At 38.9% G+C, this 23,436-nt stretch overlaps 1 long non-coding RNA gene across 1 annotated transcript; it reads left to right on the top strand.

Moving 5' to 3' along the window:
* Positions 1-496: 496 nt before the first annotated feature.
* Positions 497-5,059, top strand: LOC114160682 (uncharacterized). Its single transcript, XR_003598834.1, has 3 exons — positions 497-1,321; positions 3,796-3,905; positions 5,011-5,059. It is a non-coding gene; the product is annotated as an uncharacterized LOC114160682 (long non-coding RNA).
* Positions 5,060-23,436: the final 18,377 nt, after the last annotated feature.

Genomic DNA, 23,436 nt, shown 5'->3' with positions numbered 1-23,436 from the left:
GCTGCGACCACAAGAGGGCGGTAGAGGAACAAAAAGAAAATCATCTTTGTTTATTACAGTGGGCTCTTTGCACCTGCCGCGCTGACGTCACAACCGCATGCGCAAATGCGGCTCTTTTTTTCCGCTTTGAGTTACCATGACAGCTAGAAAAGACAAAGTGTTATTTCAGACGAAAATAAAACCATACTTCCTACACTGTCAAAAATATCCGTAAATTTTACAGTTAAATAAAGTAAACCATGAAAATTTAAAACCGTAAATTGGAAATCAGTTTTAGACTGTTTCTTTAACAAGTAATTACCGTAAATAAGATAATTAGGAAAAAATGTCATTTTTACTGGGGGGGGGGGGGGGGTTATCAGAAAATTTACATTGCCCTGCTGTTAAAAAAAGTCTTGTAATACTTTTAACAGTAATATGCTGTAATTTTTCTAGTAGTACATACTGTAGTTTTTGCACTCATCTTTAATATAGTTAGTAGCTGTTAAAAATGCAAACTGTTGTGACAATTACAGAAACATACCGTAATTTTTCTAGCAATGTATACCGTAGTTTTTGTATTCAATAATTATAAAGTATACAGTTCAAAACTGTTCAATATGCATACTGCTGTGGCAATTACAAAAATATACTATAATTTTTCTAGCAGTGTATATCGTAATTTTTACATTTATAATTAATCTAAAGTATACAGTTCAAAACTGTTCAATATGCATACTGTTGTGGAAATGAAAACAAAAATTGTAGTAGCGCTGTAACCTTTGCATTTAATTCTCCTGATAGCCTAAATTATGTAAAAATAAACAAATACTTGCAATCGTCTTAAGTTGTGGGTCCTGAATCTGGAATCTATTAAAGTTTGACTTTTTGAATGGAATTATGGAAATTAAATATCTTTCCACGAAATGTTCTGTACTGTAAATTATCTTGTTGCCAATATTGGATTTTTTTCATTAACAAATAAATTAAAATAATCTGTACTCAGTCACAGAAAATGTTTTAGAGATATTTGTAGTCTATATTGTAATATAATTTATTCGGTTTAGCAAAAGTCATGTAAGTCAAGTTTCCTGCCTGTAGACCTGGCAGGCAGCCTGTAGTCAGTCTTAATTAATGGGGCCACTGCACCTGGTCCGCGCGGACAGGCGAACTTGAGTTCTGGCGGAACTTTGGAAGCGGTGGATTTGAGCGGACCGATCAGCGCGCTGCATTTGAGGACCCGTCGCACTCGGTGGTTGGCGTTTTTGTCCAGCTATTCCGCTCAGATTGTGCAGAGACTTCATCATCCAACCTTCTCCGTCTGATCGGCTCTCGTTCTCAGGTAAGGAAATATTGCGGAACATTTCAGAAAACAAATAGTTTGAGTTGCATTCGGTTGGTTGAAAAGACATTTCAGGGGAAACGAGGAGAAAAAGAAGTTGTGGAAAGTTAGCCTCTCCACAAAGCTATTGCTTACATCCGTTTTGTATCGCCATCGCTGTAAGCTATCCATCGAAGTAATATATTTAAGATGTATTCATGCAACCTGTGTGCAGAAACAGTTAAATCTGTTAAAGCCTTTGTTCTCCATCGCAAACTGCATCGCAACGAACCGAGGCGTATGTTCAAGTGCGTTCACTTCTATCGTCATCATAATAGCATGCCAAGAGTTGCTCTGGACACAAGTTTAACGAAATTAAAATGCACAGTTCCACTTTGTAAATGGCAGTGTGAAGGGATAAAAGCTTTGGTTGTTCACTTGAAGGAGCATAATAGTGGAGGGGCGCCAAGTAACTTGCCCTGTGAAAGGGTGCGCCTCTGTGTTTCGTGTGAAATCTTCCTTTACCTCTCACATCTCCAGGAAACATACAAATTATTTGGAAAATGTGATTTGTGAAACAAGTAATGAAGATACTCAGAGTGCTGCAAGTGCTATTTTTTGCTCCTATTTTTCCCCATACAACAATCTTGAAACGTTGGTCTTTCTAAGATTGTGTGGTGTGTTACGGTAGATCGTCGTTGCCGCTCCGATCCAAATCAGGGGTTTTTCCCGACTGGGATCTTAACGCAGCCTGTTGAATGTGACAGGCAGCCAATCAGAAAGCGCGGATTCTCCTCGTGCTTTCTGAGGGGAAATTACGTCTGGGAATCCCAAACAGCTGACACGGCGCAACCCGAAGTCCAGCGGACATCGGAGATGATATGTGGAAACAACATTAATGTTTATTCAACATGCAAAGAATATCGAACTGACAAGAGGAGGAGTTGGAGCGAAATTGCTACCGCAGTTGATAAACCCGGTAACTTTTCAGCTGTTCTTCGTTAACGTGACGTAAACAGGTTAGGTTAGGTTAGGTTAAACTTTATTAATCCCATAGGGAAATTAAGGTTATCTGTTGCTCACACATTAATTCACATCCACACAACATTAAAATCGTACATCTGGAGACAACCATACAAGATAGAAGAATATAATAAATAAATACATTCCCACTAAAAGAAGTCTAGTAAAAGTGCTTAAGTATGTTAAAAGCTACCCCGTCTCCCTCCTCCCCCACAAATAGCAGCATTGTAAAGCCTAATGGCCCGTGGGACAAAGGAGTTTTTAATCCTCTCGGTTGAACAACCCAGTGAGAGGAACCTGTCACTGAAGGAGCTCCTCTGGTTGGAGAAAACAGTGTACAGAGGATGACTGGTGTTCTCCAAAATTAGACTGAGTTTAGACAGTGTCCTCTGTTCCACCACCGTCTCCACAGACTCCAGGCTCACACCGACCACGGAGCCAGCTCTGCAGATGAGGCGGTTCAGTCTCTGTATGTCTCTCTTTCTAATTCCTAATGATTTTCATTCAGTCAGGACTTTACGCTGACACTAGCCACATGCATTGCAGGTAGATTGCAGTAAAGCATTGATTAATGCCTGGTTTTAAAATTAGTTCATTGGACTTGTAGCCATTATTTTGTGCCCATTGTTGGACACCACACGGCAGGAACGAACCCGATCGAACCGTTATACCTAGGATTTCTGTCGGCTAATGTGTGGTCTGTCAGGTTTTGAAAATGGGCCGACAATCGGCAGACAGCTCTAAGATCGTGTCGTGTGCGCTGGGCTTTACACTGAGGAAATGAGAAAGGAGGGTCAGTGGAGAGCACCGGAGTTGAGCCTTTTTTCATTCGGTGTCATCAACAGAAAGAGAAAAAGGATAATGCCGATAATTGAAACGACGTGGATAGTTTTAATTTATCGTACGATTAATTGATTTATCGTTTATCGGGACAGGCCTAGTTAAAAGGTATGTTAGATTCCAAATATCGGCAGGGCCTAACGATGGCTCACGGCGTTTCAAAAGCCGACGTTCTCTCCGACCGTGACGACGGTAAGGTGTTTACGTCCAACGTATTGTTTCAAGAAAACCAAAAATCTCTCAAGCTGGTTCTCTATCAAGATGCATTTGAAGTTGTGAACCCATTGGGATCTGCAAAAAAAAAGCACAAGATCTTTGCCGTTTACTTTTCTCTACTCCATATGCCACCCCATGTCCGATCAAATACCGATCATATGCAGTCGGTCTTGTTGTGTAGAGAGAAGGATTTCAAGGAATTTGGCCATTCCAGAGTTTTTTCAGAACTGTTGACTGACTTGAAAATACTAGAGGAGAATGGGATAACTATGGCAGACGAATCAGTCGCGAAAGGAGCACCGTATCGCATTGCCGGAGACAACCCGGGCTCTCGCCGCATCGGGGGTTTTACGGAAAATGTCAGTACATCTCAGTACTTCTGCAGATATTGTCTGATTACTCGGTCTGAATTTCAGAGTGAAAATCCAGCTATCATCGGACCAGAGCGGACTCCGGAAACGTATCGATCTGCCACTAAACAGCTGGAAAGAGAGGATGTGACAGAAGTGCAGGGGATTAAGTTCAGGTCAGTGTTTAATACTTTAGAGAACTTTAATGTTTGTTCACCAGGCACGCCCCCTTGTCTTGGCCGTGACATCTTCGAGGGTGTCCTCTCATACGATGTCGCCCTTTATCTCAAATACACGATTGTCCAAAAAGAAATGGCTGACATACACAATTTTGAACAGGCGCATCAGACAATTCAAATACAAAGCAACAGATGCTTGTTCCAAACCTTGTGCCGTCACTCCAAAAGCACTGAAACTCAGTGGACAAGCAGTACAAAACTGGAATTTCTTGAGACTGTTGCCTCTGTTAATTGGTGATAAGGTGCAGGATTCACAAGATGATATTAACATTGCAGCTTAAGGATATCGTTGACCTGATTTGTGCTCAGCAAATGTCCAATCCTCAGGTTGCATATTTGAATGTTCTCATCCGGGAATATTTGGAAACCAGGAAGGTATTGTTTCCAGATAACGCAGCGAGACCTAAACATCATTATTTACAGCACTATCCAGGGCCAATTCCGAAATGCGGTCCACTCATCGGGCTCCGGACCATGCGGTTCGAGAGCAAACATAGTTACTTCAAAAGATGTGCCAGACAACTGAAAAACTTCAAACATCTGTGTTTGACTCTTTCAGAGAGACATCAAATGTTACAGGCCTTTCTTTCTGCCGGAACAGTGACTCTCCCAACCTTGCAAATAAAAGATGGCTCACCATTTTATTTAGAACTTTACAGTGAGGATACAATGACTCCCACAGACGTGCAGTATAATGGAATAACGTACAAGAAGGGCCAATTAGTAGTCAGTAGGAATGATGAGTCACTGGAGTTTGTTGAACTCATCCTTACATTGGTGAAGGATGAATCTGCACTTCGTGTTCTGATGAGAGTGTATCGTGGAGAATTTCTTCCACACTACCACATGTACTTTGTAAAGGATGAAAGAAGAAGATTAGAATGCAGGCGCATTAGTAAACCGATTGACACGTGGCCATTATCATCTTGCATAAAAGATGGGAATCGGTTTGTACCATTAAAGCACAGTGTTTTGGCAGCGTAAAGGCTTGATATTAACGGTTCAGAGATCAACCTTTTTTTAGTTTTCTGTATTTCAACAGATACGACGGATACACAAAAGGACATCCACGATGCCATTCGAGCAGCGCTTCCTGGTCTTTCACGGGACGTTTTGGCCGCTTTAGAGGACGTTTCGGAGAAACTCGGCACCGCAACCGCAGACGATTTCCAGTATATCACCGAAGGAGACTTGCAGCCTGTGCCGAAGCCCATTCGGGCCAGAAGACCGGTCGCTGCACGGGCCCAAAATAGTAAGTATTTTGAGATAAAGTCTTGTGTAACGTTAGCATAAAAACATGTGCTTTACACCTAACTACAGATCCAAATTGAAAATGAAAGGTCAACAAAGACACATTTCAGTCATATTTCATATGTTTGTTTATTTGACAAGGACAACAATGTACTGCTTCTCATTCACACCTGGTAGTTCCTGTGCAGGGGACACACAACAGTCTGCTAGAAAAGGAACAATTCTCTAACATTACTTTACACAAGTAATTTTGATATCACTAACACAATTTAAAAGATGAAAAGCCAAACCTATGTAGTGGTATTTGTAGAAGTTTGAAGGCATTAGTTGTCAGTCGCTCGGTCGGCACAACGGATAGCTCGTGACCCGTTATCATAATTTTGTAAGCAAAATCCGCTCAGCGGTACTTGTACAAGTTCGAATCGATCAGTTTTCAGTCGCTCGGTCAGCGTCTGTGCCTCGGACACACGCACCATGGGTTCGAGTCCAGCTCGTGACCCGTTATCATTATTTTGTAAGCAAAATGGGCTTAGCGGTACTTGTACAAGTTCGAATCGATCAGTTTTCAGTCGCTCGGTCGGCACAACGGATAGCGTTTGCGCTTTGGACACATGAGTCCTTTGTTCGAGTTCAGCTCGTTACCCGTTATCATTATTTTGTAAGCAAAATGGGCTTAGCGGTACTTGTACAAGTTCGAATCGATCAGTTTTCAGTCGCTCGGTCGGCACAACGGATAGCGTTTGCGCTTTGGACACATGAGTCCTTTGTTCGAGTCCAGCTCGTTACCCGTTATCATTATTTTGTAAGCAAAATGGGCTTAGCGGTACTTGTACAAGTTCGAATCGATCAGTTTTCAGTCGCTCGGTCGGCACAACGGATAGCGTTTGCGCTTTGGACACACGAGTCCTTTGTTCGAGTTCAGCAACTAAAACAATGTGCAACAATGTTTACATACTTTATGCACTGCTTTTACAAAGTATTCTCAGTTTTTAAATGAGGCTTGAGTCTTGGTGTTTCACTCTGTTCCTTCCCAACATTTATGTTTTGCTTCTCTACTTGGCATCATTATCAGCTGCACATCAGCTGCACATCAGCTGCATGATTCAGTTATGTCTACATATCATTTGATGAAATTATGCATAATTACTTTAATTTCATAAGAAAAGAGCTGAGTTGCACCAGATTGAGCCACAGGCCAATTTCCACCCTTGGTCCCAGAGCAGGTATGCACAGAATTGCAATTAACACATACATCAAACAGCTGGTCTCCAAAAGCAACAGAAAATATGCACAAACAAACACTACTTCCATATTCAAATAACATACACAGAGCATAAAATTAACCATGTAGTCATACTTCCTCATTCTGTCTAAGAACATCGCTGCAGTGAATAAAACATTAAAAACCATCTGGCATTAGCCATAGCCTCCTCATTAATGTTGGTTCCTTAAACTCAAATTTTTTACCTCAAAAGAAAAATAAAACTTGAAAGCCTTCACAAGTCTTCAACCCTTCAGTAAGTCTACTCTATTCCATCCCTTAATGGCCATAAATGAGAAAGCAGATTGTTAAAAAAGCAGACTTTCGACCCTGAAAATCCTTTCATCTTTTCACATCTAATTTTTTCAGTTTTGGAAGAACCACAATATGAACTTGGAGAAGATTAATTATACACCTTGAAATGAGCAACTCAACATGTTGAGGCAGGAAAGATTTGCAGTTTATCTTCTATGTCGTATGTTAATTTGTTTTATTGAATTTCCCCATTTAATTTCAATTATTTGCCATCTCTTGCTTTCTTTGCTGCTTGTTTTTCCTCTGTCCTTATGTTGATCAGTCTCTTGAATAAGCACCTCATGCTTAGACATGTGAAATATATAGCTAATGTCTCTTTCAGAATTACCTTGGTGGTGGAAAGATGCTGTTATGTTTGCCACATTTCACATTTGCAGCTAAAGTAATGGACACAAATATGCTTCTCAGTGGGTGACGGTCAGAAACAAGGTCACCAAGGTTGCATTCCAAATTTTTCATTTATTGTTTCTGCTATGTTGTGGAAAACATATTTGTTCCTTTAGTGTAGATTTATTTTTACAATATATACCTAAAAACAATTTGTGTTATCATTATGCAATATTGTTATAGGAAAGATCTGTTTGTTTCTCTGATGTTATTTTTCAGGTACATGCATTTATTTTTCTGTATATCATTCATCTCCAGAGGTAACAGCTTCAAGAGGAAAATCTGGGCAGCCCCTCTCCGGGCTATTTTGATTTTAAAAGCCTGCCTGAACAACAATGAGAGCCAGCAATATTGTCACAAGATCATAACAGTCAGAAGCTAAGAAAACAGAAGCACGAGTATCATCAGTGGCCTTTTGTGGAGGGATTACGAATGTGACATGCTTTGCAGACTTTTTTTTTCTGAATTAGGAGTTTCAGGTTGTGTTGATGTCGGGATTTATTCCACCCAGCTTCTTTTGGTGCAGAATTATGATATATGTTTCATGTCAATTATGTAAAAGTTGGATAAATAGGACGCAGGGTGGATCAGTTGGTAAAGCGTATGTACCATCTGCAGAAGCTGTAGTCCTCAACGTAGTTGTCCTGAGTTAGATTTGTGATCTCAGACCATTAGTTGCATGTCTCTCCACCCTCTTTCCTATTCAATAAAGGCCACTAGTGCCTAAAATAACTAAAATCTGACCATTTATACAGCAGGATCCAATTAAAAAATGTTTAACAACTTTAATCCACCTTAAGAGCTAGGAAAATATGTATAATTGAAACTGGGATGGTAAGTTCATTAAATTTGAGGATGACTTTGCATAAGGATTATTCAGATGTTTGAGGTTAACCACCGGCCTTTAATCTTAACTATAAAGTCAGACCTGCAAAGATGAGAAATAATTACCTGCTTGACTTAAGATTCAGAATAAAATCAATCTGAATTAATATTTCTCTCTTGTTTTATTATTTTTAATGTTTTTTTTAGTCAAAATACTCCCTCAAACTATTTTCAAGAATGACTCATATTAATTTCAATATTCTAATGAGAAGGTAAAAAAAGTTTAGAAGCAAACAAAAATATTACAGGCAGAGAAGCAGCAGTAGCAGTCAGTCTTGTAACAGATCTGATCAGGCCTCTAACTGAAGATTGGTGCTGTGTGACAGTCACGTGGGCGGCAGAGATGATATGTTAGCTTTAGCTGCTTCCAGTTGCGAAAACAATACCGTGTTGCCACGGTAACGTATCATTACAACTTTCCGAAAGCAAAAATCCTCCCAGCAGCACAGCATCCGAAACCAGAGGGGGTAATCGTTAAAACATGCAACGCCTCAACCAAAAAGATTATGGAAAAAAAGTCTACAAAAAGAAGAAATCTGAAATAACATAACAGAGCTACTACAACAATGAGAGGCACAAATAATTAAGACATTTGTTATGCTTATGTTCAACATCCTGTGAAGGGGCCATTGTGAACAGCAAAAACTTTGAGATGATGTGTCTGTGATTCTGACTTTGACCCCAATAAAAGGATGAAAGATTAAAAAAGATCCTTGACATCCCATAAGAAGTTTTTAAGTTTACAAAATGAATAAGGCTTAGGAAGAGATGATTTTTATATAGTCAGACACCACTTCAAACCAAAATAAAAAAAAAGTGTATTCTTAGACGTCTGTGATCGTGCAATAAAGTGGTTTCAACTCCATAAAATATAATTCAGCTGTCAAAGCAGCTGAGTACAGACTATTTAAACAACAAGCAGAAATCCATTAGCAGATTCCAACATAGAACAAGAGGAAAATACGCCAGCTTCAATAGAGCTTCACTGAGCCAAATACACGGTGAGTGTACTGCTGGAAAGAAATATTGTAAGATTATTTATTACATCGAAGAGAGCTGTGGGGATGCCTGCTGGAGACTCTGTGTGACCAATGGAGCCGCTCAAAGGCATGTCATCTGGAGATGCCAAGTAATTAGAGTAAACTGGGAGGAATTTCACAAACACATTGAAAATATTTTGGTGTCAAGATTCCCTGTGCCACTATGTATCTGCGTGATATTTCAGAAATATGGAATACATATGGTTGCATAGTCTTTTGTTTTGTGGAAAAATGGTTAGAAAAAGGAGCCACTGCAGAGAAATGAGGATCCAGGTGTAGCTTTAATTAACTTATTTTTTGTTGTTAGTGTTATTGTACAAAAAAGTCAAATCCATGTTGTATAACATTTATCACTCCACCTCACTGCATCACATTCGAGTCGTCTCTGTCTCCCTCACAGCACACCATCAGAATTATCTGAAAACCTGCCTGGGTATATCAACTGCATGCATAATTACTGATATTACCACATCTTAAGCACTGATCTCTTTTTGACATGCAGGAGCAGTTATTGCATTGATGTAAACAATGAAATCGTGGCTCAATACTAATAACCTACTCTGGTGTGTAGTGGTTTTACTGCAATGTATTGTTTTTAAGTTATTTACAACCTATTTTACATATTTTTCTCAGAAAATGAGATGATTTTAACTCTAATTGGTATTCATTGAAATTCATTGGGCATGTTTTTTTTTCTTCCCATCCCTCTTGAGCAGAGGTGGGCATTATTGTATTATTTTTATTTACATTTCTGATAAGAATTTTGATTTATTGCTTTCATGATAAATTCCGGTTATTGATGGTGAACAAAATAAACAACACTGACAGCTTAATCAGAAATGAAATGTTATTTTTTCCCACTGTTCGTTCCACAAGAACATCAATAAATGGCAGTAAATTTGAAAACATGGTTAAATGAAGTTACTATGTGCAGGTTAGTGATATAAATTACAAGTAAGTGGCACCATAAAGAAGCTTATTTCAAATGGGAAAGTTTGTCAAGGACATTGTGGGGCAATGGATTATATGTCATGCAGTCACAGCCATACAGGTACCTAAAAAAGTAGTAATAAATGCTTTTTAAAAAGAAAATCAAACAGTAATCCCTCATTATCACAATAGTACCACAAAATATTGCAATAAAAGTCTAAGTTCATATCGCCCACTTCTACTCTTGAATGATATTTCGAACACCTTTAGACGACAGTCCACATATCCTGGATACTTGTAAGCCCTCATCACACATTTCGTCTCCTTATTATTGGAGCATGTGTGTGTCTTTAGCTATGTTGTCAGTCTGTTAGAGAGGATAGATACTCCCATGACAGAGAGCAAGCACCTTGTCAGCTTGGAAATGTGATTGATGGTTGATCTACTAAGCTCTGAGCTGCTAGTCAGCCATCAATGATGTCTTCATTGTGTAGCCGCATGAATTTACAGGCTGATCACTCTGCTGCATTCCATTGGATGTAGGATAGTATACACAGGGAATTATTTCAGTGGTGTCAGTGTTGCCTACATATGAGCTGCTTCTAAAGCCTCCATGAAATATTACAAAAAAATAAGGGATGAGTCTGTGCATAAACTCCAGATGGATTCTGCACTATTGTTTGGTTGGTGGTCAGTGCAGCGGTAAACACAGAGATAATAGTCCAGGGGCCTATGTAAGGCAGCCTAGTGCATGCCAGCCTAAATGTCAAAGCGCATCCCTGAGCACTGGGCCAGGCTTAAATCCTAGTAAATAATCCTGCCTTGGGTGTAATCAGCGTGAAAGAACAAACCCAAACTCACCACTGCCTGACAGAAAATGCTGTAAAAAATACCCACTTCAGATGTTTGACAGTGGAAAGTGGGGAGAAAAATATCATGCGAGCCTCCCTTACCCCACATTTTCAAGTACTCTCAAAGAGCCAAACTGAGTCAAACTCAACACACCAAAACAAACTTTCTCACATCCATTCATGTGCCTTACAGGCTCTCAAAGAAAAAGAAAAGAGAAGCGAGGAAAGAAATCCCATCATCATGTTTGGATGATATTTTTCCTCCTACGGAAAAATTGCGGGAATGTTAAAGTCTTTCCTGTGAGTGCTCATGGTATCATTTCTTAACAGCAAGTAGCAGTTGTGGTTTTATGTGAATAAATGTATTTATAGGTATAAGGTCATTTCATGTTGTAGGGCTGGATGCAAAAAGGCACATGGGGGATTTATTCTCAAGCTCGTTTATGCCGCTGTTAGAGCAACACTCTTTCATTGAGTTAAATCTCAGGTGGCCAATGAATCGCAACTAAGCAACAGCCTCCAGAGGGCTGAAAAAATCAGTTCATCGACCCTTTAAACAAAATGCTAAATGCACAACCACTCTTTAAACGCCAAGTGAGGGCCGTGGCCTCTAAACAGTCTCCACTGGTTTTTAGTGGCATTTATCTCCAAAACACATTTTCAAACTTGTAAAAACCTAAAAATGCAAATAAACCACCAACCAAACATCGATGTTAAGGTGAGTTCCTCTGTTCATTAAGTATTTACTTTGCCTTGCAAGATTTTTCACAACCCTTGAACTTTTTTCACATTTTGTCATCTTTCAACCACAAATGTCTGTGGATTGGGATTTAATGTAAAGACCAAAACATCCTGAAGTCGGTTCAATGTCTCTACCAGCTTATCTTCTCTACAGACTCACATTGTTGCCCATTCTTTATGCAGAACAGTTGTGTGTCTACAGTAGCTGTCCTTCTAGAAGGTGAAAATGCCACCCGGTCTCAACTCTTTCATAGCCTCTAAAATGCTTTCTTGCCCTGCATTTACCTCCAACTCTGACCACTTGCATCCCTAAAAACATCCACACAACATAATATTATCACTACCATGCAAGAGGAGTGTGTTTATGTTGTTGATTCAACATTTTCAATGCAACCCAAACTGTTTGAATCTACTCTAACCAGAGTATCTTCTTCAAAAATACACTGTCTCGTCCAATTTCAACTGGATTTCCTTCAAACAACAGCTTTCTTCTTGTTGAGATTCAAATGAAGGACATCTCTAAATGTAAGAAGATTAACTACAAAACAGTATAAACAATGTCCAACACACAAAATTCGGTTCAGTACAAATGTAAGCAAAAACAGAAAAATGTAAACAATCATTAAAGACTTAGAAAGACTCACATTTTCATCTCAGTACTGTTAATCTTTTATGATGTAGTTGTGTAGCTGGTCATGACAGTCATCTGTAAATAGTTTGGAGTCATGTAGCACTTTAATAATAATAATCTTTATTGTCCACAGATGTGGAAATTTGACTTGTGCTTTTAAATAGTGGCTAAAAACGCACAATAAAACAATAAACACAAAAGGTCACAACAAAGTCACAAACTTTTAAATCAACAACGGGTTAGATCTGAATTATGCTCAGCAGCTGAATAACATTATAGCCAATCAACCACAAATCCTAAAGAAATCTCCCTAGGAACCCTCCCCAAACCTTAATCAGCCATGTACTCTGCAGTCATTTGAGGGATTCTTCATCAGTATGACCATTTTATCCGGGCTAACTTTCTACTGCTTGAGTAGGCTTTAGAACATCAAATCCTGATGTTGTACTTCTACAAGTGGCCAATTCCAAAGTCTATCACCAACAAACTGGAGAATGCTCCAGGGCTGTGCTGCAGGTGATCATTAGACTTCAAGTATCATTGGCTGTGCAGGTATGTCACACCGGCAATTAAATTCTAGAGGACCTGGTTTGGCATTTCTCACTTTGAAGAGGCCCCAGCTGACCATGCAGTCCAGTAGTTTACCAGTTCCACCATTATGTACACCCACTGTGGAAACTGAAACACTTTAATTAGCCAAATCGCATTAGAGTCACACACTTCAGGGCACTCTGGCAGCTCTATCCCCATCATTTTTATGGAGAAGACCTGGTGACTTACTCCATTTGTGCATCCACAACTTGACTGAAGCTTCCAGAACCAATTAGCTTCTTGATGTTGCATCTGGCAGAGCAGAAAGGAAAATATGACTTATTAGAGCATCGGTCTTGTAGTGTTACAAAGCTCTCAGTGTGTCTAACTGCAGCTGCAGCAGTGCTGTGTTAGAAGATATCTGATGTAGGCCTACTTAGCATGCAAGCTTGATCAAAGCATTTTTTTATGACTGTAATTTACATAATTAATTAATGAAGTTGATCAGTTATGCAAGCTGTGACTCATTATGGAAAGAGAAACGTATTAGAAGATTGCACTACCTTTGAAAAAAGAGCAGTTTTCTCATGCTTTCTTTTATATTTAACTCTTATTTGACAAGTGAATGATGGCAGTTTTCAAGCATTAGAAATAAATGTCCAATTTGACTGCAGGAAAGTTAGTAATGCTGACCTGAGAGAAGTAGAAAGTTTAGTAGAGCAAAGTTTCAATCAGCAATCTTGTTTCCTGTTACATTCCACTGTAAAATTTGCAGATATTGCTGGCCATATACTGGTTCTTGATAAAATATATAACAATTAAATCCTCAAATCAATGCGATAAAGACTGACAATCAAAAAGATTGTTGTCCTTCGTAAGTGCAATCAATGAAGCAACATTTTTTATCTATTTCAAAACCTAAAACATGTTAAAATTGCAGTGACCTTTCTATAAGGTTCTTCTTACAAATATATGTTAATGCAATTTTAATGTAAATAGTGTATAGTATATATAAAATAGCAGATGTCAGTATTTTTTTTCAACATTGGAACAGAAAGTGCTGTCACAGCAGCGTTTGAATTATGTTACATGGTGTCCCTGTCAAATCCCTCAACGGCTCCAAGCTTCTTTGTTGTTTTTTTCCCTCCTGCATATCTGTCTTGTCATAATGTATCCATTGTCAGAAGCAACAGAAGGAAGAAGAAGAAAAAAGAGTGAAACAGAAAGGAAGATATGGGCCTTCTTTGCCTGGCTCCCCGCTGTTCAGTATATTGATTAAATGAGAAAAACCTTACAGGAAGACGGAGCTGCGAGAAGACCAGAGCAAATGTATTCATGTATGGCAACTAACTGGAAGGATAGATAAAAAAAAAGGGGCAAAGTATTTTTTTAACCAAAAGTTTGCTGCACGCTGAGTTTAAATTACTCTTTTTCACTCGAGCAGAACAGGAATCATGTGTTGGTGTTTGTGTAATGAGTTTATGCCCATAAATTATTTAGTAGCATGGTTGTGCAGCAACTTACACTCTTTAGCTCACACACTTCCAAAGCAAGGTACATATACATTGAAGAAAACCCCCCATAATAAATTATGCAGACTTATGATATGTAACTGTGACAAGAGTCTTATAAAGATATTTTAACAAACCATACTTGTATTTGAACAGTGACGCTGTTCCATCACTTTCTGTTCCAATATTGAACTGACTAATAAGTTTGCCTAACCTTGTGGGATTGACAAATATCAAGAACTAATTTAAAATGCTACTGTTGCTCACTTGATGAACCCTGATGTCTGATTGGCTAATCTGACCAGCAACTTCAGTCCATAATAATAAAAACAAGTTATGTAAAAAAATATTTCTATACTTATTTAAGATGAAGACTGCCTAATTTATCTGACGCATACAGCTCCAGTCATATTACAAATTTTCACATTTGGAAATATACATTTTGGGTCTTTTTAATGTTGTGAATGGTGGCACTTTTGGTTTTCCATACACTCAGTTGAACCAGGGATAACCTTTGAATGCTCAGTGGTCCAAAGTCCTCCTTTTAGGTCAAAGAAAAAGTTACATTTAATCCAGAAATCAGGGAGGAAGTGATGAGAGGAACAGAATACTTTTAATTTTATTTGATGTTATGTTTGATTTGCTTTTCCTACATGTTTTTGTGAAGCATTTTGGGATTTTATCTGTGATTTCTTTACAAATAAAACTTATTTACTTGGCATCCAAATCGCTTTTGGTTCAGTGTGAGGTTTCCACACCTGATAATTGTTTGGGAAGTGATGTCATCAGCTGGTGTTGGTCCTCTGTGTTTTCATCAAGTCCAAATCAGCCATGAAATTTTCAAGCACTTCATTTTTTTCAACTGATAAGCTTTATGGATGTTTAATTTCATTTCAAGCAAGATGTGGCACCTGCTCAGGCTACCAAAATGACCACTTTCTGTTTTTATCACCACGGAATTGATGTCCGGTACTGGCCAGCTGAATGGCCTGACCTAAATCTCATAATCTATTTTATGTGGGCAAGATGAGGACTAGAATGCAGATGGAATCATATTCTAGCAACCTGGACCTTCATATTGCCTCAGCAGAGTCTGTTGACATGAATATGTACATCAAATGTCCAGTCAAGGACGTATTATCACCACACAGAGAACTCAATCACATCAACACTTTCTTGCAAGCTGGAGCTTTTTGCTTGGGAAAAGGGAATTCTGAACGCGATCTGTCTGTTCTGCTGTTACACTCAGCCCAGTCCTTCTCCAAGGAGCATAACAAACACACAGACAGAAACAGCAGCAAAGCTACCAACAGAGGATAGACATCACATCACCACTGAGGTGGTAAATCGCCCTTCAGAAGCCTTCCTCAAGGGAGTCAGCAGTTCAGCGTCTATTGAACCACTATCTGATTACTAAAAGGCTGTCCTGGTTATAAATGAATCCGCCACATGCGTGTGGTACAGGTGACACCGAGGCCCTGGCTGACACAAGCCACTATACACAGGTGTGAATCAGTTTAGGCTAGAGGAGTGGAGTGCAGCTGCCGCTTGCCAACATTACTGAGGTTATTGTAGTTGCAGGATGTGATGCTTGCATATAAAAGGATGGGAAATGGATCGAGTAAACTAAACGCGATGGGCTGAAGAGCAAAGAGCTTCTATTTAGAGTTTCAACCTGTAATGAAAGAGTTATATCAACCTTTTAAGGATCAATAGCTGCGTTTAATTGATCCTCATAAGATTGGTGTGATAATTGTGTGCACAACTTTGCCAATATTCTGCTAATGATGAATAAGATTGTTCACGTGATGTGTCATTAGAAAACATGTCGTGCCATGATGCTCAAACTACTTCCTGTCGTCTTTTTCTTTGTGGTTTGTGCCAGTGGCAACAGCTGTTCATTGATTAATGTGATGCAAAAAAAGTGTTTCCAATGCAGTTTTAACAGATCAACCAATTTCGATACGGCCAAAAAGCCTCTGCATGTCAGAGCCAAAAACTTTTCATTGACAAAGAAAATGTTTTCAAAACTGGCATTTTTTTATCAAGCAAATTTATTTTCAAAATGTCAAATTGTGCAAATATATGGCCATATGAAATGCAGCAATGATATTTTTGATACTGTCATAATCTTTAAACCTTTATGTTATATATAGCTTTTTTTCCCTCTTCTGTAGTATTTTATTTATTTATTGTTCATTGATTTTAGTTTCTGATTTGTTTTTGAAATCTATATTCATGTTTTCCTTTTTTTCTCCAGCTTCAGTTTCTTTATGACCTGTGGTTGATTTTTATGTTGGTTTGTGTTCTGTGATATTGTGGCTTTGTGTTGTCGTGCTGTGTCTTTTGCAGTTGCATTGTAGTTTTTTCCAGTTGTGTGGTGGCCTTTGCTGTTGCACTCTAGCTTTAGCATTTTGCTTATCCTTCTGGGCCACCATAGTTCAAGCTCTGTCAAGCATAAATCCAGATTGGTAAAACTAGGAGACTGAAACTATTGGCTACTCCAAGAGGGAGCCAAGACCAAAGTCAATCTCAAAAACATTTTTGGAGATTGAATGGTTTATGAGAACACCTCCTGTGTAAAAACATGTCTATCTTGTCCAGTAAATGAATTAAAGCAGATGATTTATGGGCTACAATTGCTCTGATTCCAACAGGAGCCAGCTTTACACAAAACAGCATCTGAGATTTGCTGCCAACATGTAACTTTAAACTATTTACACTGGTTTTATATTCCAATATATTGCTAAGCTTTGAGATACCCTTAGAGACCGGTTTTCCTTTTGGTCTGATCCCACATGCAGTGATATTTTGTTGATTAATTAAAGCCATCCTTGATTCATCAATGGAACACTGGGCTGTAATTGTTATTCTGTGGAGTGTTGGCACAAAATGCATGTTCAGATATTGCATGCTGTTAAGAGAGGGAGAAAATCAATGCTTGCTTTTTCATGTTGGGAGGTCTTCTAAACAAAGCCAGCCTTTATGCAACACTGCAGAATGAGTCCTGACCGCACGCAGCAATAAAGTAGGACTGCTGAGCACAATTGTAGCAAAACAAAACTAATTACAATGATGAGTGAGCCAGGCCCTGGGTCTGTCGACAAGGACGGAGGATGCCACATTTCCCAAAGGCGAGGTCCTTCAGGGACAGGTGACGAATACTCTAATTTTCCTGCATGAGAGGAGCTCAGGATGTGGCCGAGGGACGGAGAGCGCCAGACAAATTGCCTCTGATGTCTTGATTGGACAAATTATGAATGTCGTGCAAGCTGGCAAAATTGGATTCAGTTGACTGATACAGTCACCTGCTCAGGAAACACTCTGATGTCTGGCTGTGGACTCATGTGTAATTAATGAACAGCTCTGCTAATTACTTTTCAGCAGACACGGGGATAAAGAAAACAACTCAGGGGGGTCAGCTGGTGTAATAACACTGATTCCTGAGATGAAAAGAAAGGCAGTGAGTCAGATCTTCTGTGCTCCTTGCAGAAGTGCTTCACTCACCCACTTAATTAAATACATGAACAACAGAAATATTAAATTATGTGAACAATTATGTTTGGAAACTCATCATGTATTCAGAGCATGCATTAATGGGACAATCACATTTTCTTCAGGAAATTATCAAGATATCAGATTTATGAAAGAACTCGATGTAATTATTAGAATCAGGTTTCCAGCACATTTTTAGAAAATTATGATTACATTTCCAGAGTTGTCTCACAGCCCGCTTTTAAACTATCCATCATTCATCCACCAACTGATGAACAGATGAATGCATGAAACAAGAGATCAACAGATAAATTAGGACTTCCTCTGCTCTAATGCTTAGTATAAACACTGAAAGAAAGTTTTAACCACAGCTAAGTCATGTCTGCTTACAAAGAGTTCTGAATCTGCGCAAAGGCTTTTCTTCTCTTTTGAAAAATTAATAAATTGGAGGAAGCAACATTTTTACTCAAGCAGATATATTGGAGTCCTTTTTTCCCCGAGTGAAGTCTTCAATTATTTAGTCACCTAGTGGCAGAAACTTGAGCGTCTGAACTGATGAAAATCTAATATCTTTATCGCATCCATCAAGCCTTGGGGGTGAAGTTATTCAAACGGAGAATTTGCTAACAGCACATACACTCACAGAAAATGGCCAAATTTAATTTGAAAATAGGCTGCTGGATATTTCCTATTATCGCTCTCTTTGACTCTAAATTTTAACAGGCGGATAGAAATGTGTAAGTTGTTGTAATTATGTATGTTCCAAGCACAAAAAGGCCTTTCATTTTCCTTTTTTTTGTTCTCATAATTTTCATCTGATATTATAATACAGATTCATGTCTAGGCTTACAGGGTATTGTTGAGGCTTGGGGTGTATATTGCGGTAACCCAGTATTTTCAGACGTTATAAGCTGGCTAGTATCCTAACATAGTCTAAAGGTGAAAAATTACAGCCTGCTTTCCAGCATTTACAGCTTTACACTTTAAATGTGCAGTATATAAATTTTATAAAGAATGTTTTTTAAAAAAAATATTTGTTAAAACTGTCACCATGTCATGACAGTATAGTATAGAATCAGATAATCTGTGAACAGATAGATTTCCTCCATCTCCTCAAATACATAACTAGATATTTTTCTCATTTAAAGTGTGTTGAAATAAAACTGAATTGAAATAATTTCGAAGTCTCAGATGTTCATAGCTTTGCTCATTTGCTTCACTGCAATTTGAATCCAGTAAGAAAACCACCATTATTTGATTTTTTACTAAAAAGCAGCAGCATTTTTGTTTTTCCATTGAAGTTCCATCAGATGACAAGAAAAACATTGAATATTTGTCTCAGAAGTCACATTGCAAACAAGGAAACAACAAGTAGCAACAACAACACATTAGATTGGAGTCATTTTCTATTTCCTCCCTTTTCATCCTACTCAAGTGGCTGTTTTTTGTTGTGTTGAGGCATTGTGTCATCTTTGAGCAGAAACATACATATAAGTCCTAATAATAGGACTTGGCTACCTCTGACAATAGCTTGCTTTCCCTCTCTGCACTAAGCCTTGCTGTCAAAGCAGGAAAAAGCCTCTTAGGTGCGATACCAACAGCCATTATCCCTCAACTGTCTTATCATTTTCTTGCAGCGCTGCCGTGGAATACATGCCTCCAGGAGCCAGAAAAAAAATGGATTCCTGCAGTCAGGTAACTTATTATCAAATAAAATCACTACGGCCCAAACGGTGAGCTGTAGATGTCAACATGGAGTCTGCAGGTGACATCGATCTTTCAGGAGAAACATTGCATTGCTTCACTAGTCATGTGGATGGGGCCACTGCGAGATGTGAAGGGGAAAAGCATTGATGCAGCTTACAAAAAAAAAAGTTTTTCAAGCATCAATCTGGTTTTAGAAAGCTAAAGTGGTAAATGACAATATTTCATATTTTGGTAAACAAACTACATTGTCTTAGCTTGTCACCCATCCATGCTTTGCACTGACCCAATATCAGGTCATTCCTCCCAGTTCCTCACACCAACTCATTCTGGGTGATTCTGAGACATTCCCAAAGATCAGAACGGTTTTGTCATCCCTCCTGCATCCAGCATGTTGCCAACCCTGCCACTGCCTTCCTGCGCAGTTTGGCTTGATTGTCATCTCCCTTCATTTCTCCGTCTCGGCTTTCTCCAATTGAAGTGGATTTCTCCGGTAGAACTTCAAGTGAGCCAATCACCGAACAGAATGAAAAGTTGTGAATGATGACGCTGATTTTCTGCATTGTTTAGTCTGCCTTTAGTTTTAGAAATGGCTGTGGAGGAAGTGAACGAAACTGTTCAGTTCATGTTCAGTCCAAATATTGAATTAACATCAACAGCCAGTTCAGTTTGGCACTTTTCTCTTAGCAGTAAAGAATTGCTGTTCACATTTCAGGCAATTCCAGGTAATTGTCATAATGTCACGGCCAAACGTTAGTGACAGGGCAACATTTAAAACTTTAACAGAGTCTATACCTCCAGCAAGCAATCGTTTTCCTCTGTACAAAGCAAAGTGAGGAAAAAGGGTCTGGTTTTATCCAGGGCCACGTTTTTTGAGTTTCCACTGCAGTTCCTCAGAGGTCCATATTGAGCTCCCTTCCCTTGACTCTTTATGTATTGATGACCAGTATATGTATCTGTTACTTCAAGGCTGGGAGAGTCAAAACTTGATATGTTTTTTTATAAACCAACTCCATTTTAAATGTCATAGATTCATCACAGACCTCTCTGCTGTGGTTCTTGGTCTTTGTGATGCTGTCTGTTCTCAACAAAGATCTGTTTATAATGACAGTAAATTAGTTTTATGAATGTAATTTAAAGCAGCCTAGATATAAATGATTCATAGTTTATCAGTTTCATTTAAAAAACCTATTGCAGGACTGATATGTCACCATTTATCATTCAAGCAGTAACAAAGTCTCAAAAACTAACAAAACTTGAAACAGAAAAAAGACAGATTTTAAATATGCACAGTTGGAGACAAAGAGATTGTTTCCCTCTGCTTTGCGGTGTGTGTTTTTATCCGTCTTCAGGAAACAACCTTGCCATATTGCCAACAGAACTTGGCCCTTATCATGCCGTCTCTCCAAACAGGCAGCATAATGCCTCCCCAGTGTGTGCTTTCAAGCACTATGCCGTCATTGTGAAATAAATGACAACAACAACGTCGGTGCCTCGAGTGTCTTGTTCTGCTGTAACAGCCCAACCCCACACACACACCCCCGCACACACACACACACATGCCCGCTAAAGCATTCACAGAAACACATCAATTTAGCTCAGTGACTGCCACTGCTGGTGGCTCAGGGGAACATCAACTCTGACCCACTACATGCAATAAATGAGCAACGGTTCCGCCTTCGACAAGCTCTGGAAACCAGGATTTCCCTGTTTGGACCTCATCAGCATTCAAAAATTCACTTTTAAAAACTGTATGTGCTTTGTGGCATAAAGTGGATTCTGATTTGATTTGATTAATTTATTAGAGTGTCATGCATTCTAATAAATGAGACAAAACAATTTGTGCCCAGTCTACATAGATTTAAATGTAGGATGTTAAGTTGAATGTAAGTTCTAAGTTTGAGTTTCCTGCAAATGTCCTGCCAACGCTCATCTTTAAGTAGACATACAATAATTTTGCAACTGCCACCAGAAATCTGATGCATCCTGGAAAATTAGTTCTAACATGAACGAGCTTCAGCTGCTCAGCTGTATCCAGGGCCACAACCTTTCTGAAGCCAGAGCAGCGTTCATTTGATCCACGGCGGCTTAGTGAGTCACAGGCTAAACACCAACGTTTGACAATGGCAGCACTGCAGGGAAGACTGTGACACAAACACAGGGTCAGCATCTGCAGCAGCTCCTGGATAAAGACACTAATCAATGACACGACATCCTCAGTTCATCCATAACCCTGACAAACTCTCCAGGCTGATTTCCTTTAAAACATTTTTTTAAAATAAAATCAGCACACACTGATGCAACTCTCTAAGAGACTCCAATGATTACATCTCATTTAATAAAGAACTGAAATGAAGACTTGATATAAATTACTTTTGATGAAATGGGTTTGGTCTTTTATAAAACTGCAGCTTCAGTTTTTAAAAACCTTCAACTTATCATTTGAATTGTCCCGCTGTTCTTGTTTGCAGCGGGATCAAGTCTGTTCCAAATGTTTAATCCAAGAATTTCACACTAATCACTACCTGAGATGATGTCAAATAAACTGTGTACAAAGTAACAACAATGGAGAACTGCCAAAACGTTTCAGATAAACTTAGTTTGTCAGCTGTGAAGGTAAAGAAATCTGGCGATTAAATACACAACACAGCCAATTTGAAGACAATTATCCATTTTATTTCAATTGAGGATATATTTAACAACAAACACTTATAATTTGTCAAATAATGTGTTAATATATGCATAAACTCTTGAAAGAAGTACAGATATTCTTTTTGTCTTAGTCGAGTCAAAGCCAGACATGCAGTGCCAAGAAAAATTAATTGCTCCCTTACAGTTTTTATATCTTTCTGCTTTTATTGTCTCACTTAAATGTTTCAGATCATCAAACACGTTCCAATATCCAAAAAAGATCATCTGACAAAATGTAAAATGCAGTTTTTATTAAGAGAAAGAAGCCATTCAAACAACTTGCCCCCATGAAAAAGTTTATTTCTCCCCTAAACCTCTTAACTGGCTGTTCTACCCATGACAGCAAAAACTGTCAAATGTTTGTGATAACTGGGAATTAAAAACAGCCCATGTCTATGGTCACAGCATCTAAATTTGATTAAAGTGAGGACTTTAAATAGGCCACTCTAAAATCTTAATTTTGTTCCTTTTAACCAATCAAAGGTAAAAATACTGGTGAGCTTTGGATCATTTGGCCCTGAGACCAGGACCGTTTTAGATTAATACAAAGTAGTTTGTTATACTGGATTTCATGTATTAATATCAGGTTGAATGGAAATACTTGTCACAGCTTTCAGATTGGTGTTAGGGTGGAAAAGCTTATGCTGGGTGCAAATACTGCCTGGGTACTTTTCTGAGAGTCCAGAGTGAACGACCGCGTTTTGATACTGAAGAACCACAAGGTTATTCGCTGAGGAGAAGTAAGCATCCTGCTTATCACACACACACACACACACCCACACACCTAGGCCCGGCTTATGTGGGTGGAACGCTCACACTTCCTGCTCTCAGAATATTTCTCGGAAAACTGGCGCCTCATGTGTCAGTAATTGTCTGTATTTATAATAGAGCTGTGTCGATGCCTACCTAACAGGGGCAGAGGCGGATTACCTCACCATATGTTCCTACCAGTTGTAGTTTGTTTACACACCTTTAGTGGTGTATAAAACATGTTTTCAGTGTATGATAATTGCCTTTTCTCTGCCCACGGCTGTGTGTGAAGCAGGGGGCTGGAGGGTATTGTGTTGCTAAGACTAAATCTAGTTCTGAGTGCTTGAATTTGTGAATGAATGCACAGAGTTTCTTTTTCTATTTTTACATCTTAATGTTGTCATTCAGCAGAAAACTGGAAAACAGATTCTGCACTGCTTTGTGTTTGTCTAAAAAAGTCCAATCTTTGATTGGTCAGCTTCTGTATCCTGATC

This window comes from Xiphophorus couchianus, chromosome 17, assembly GCF_001444195.1.
Source record: "Xiphophorus couchianus chromosome 17, X_couchianus-1.0, whole genome shotgun sequence".
Lineage (NCBI taxonomy): Eukaryota > Metazoa > Chordata > Actinopteri > Cyprinodontiformes > Poeciliidae > Xiphophorus > Xiphophorus couchianus.
The sequence above is the reverse complement of the archived record's forward strand: the minus strand, read 5'-3'. Positions and strand labels throughout refer to the sequence as shown.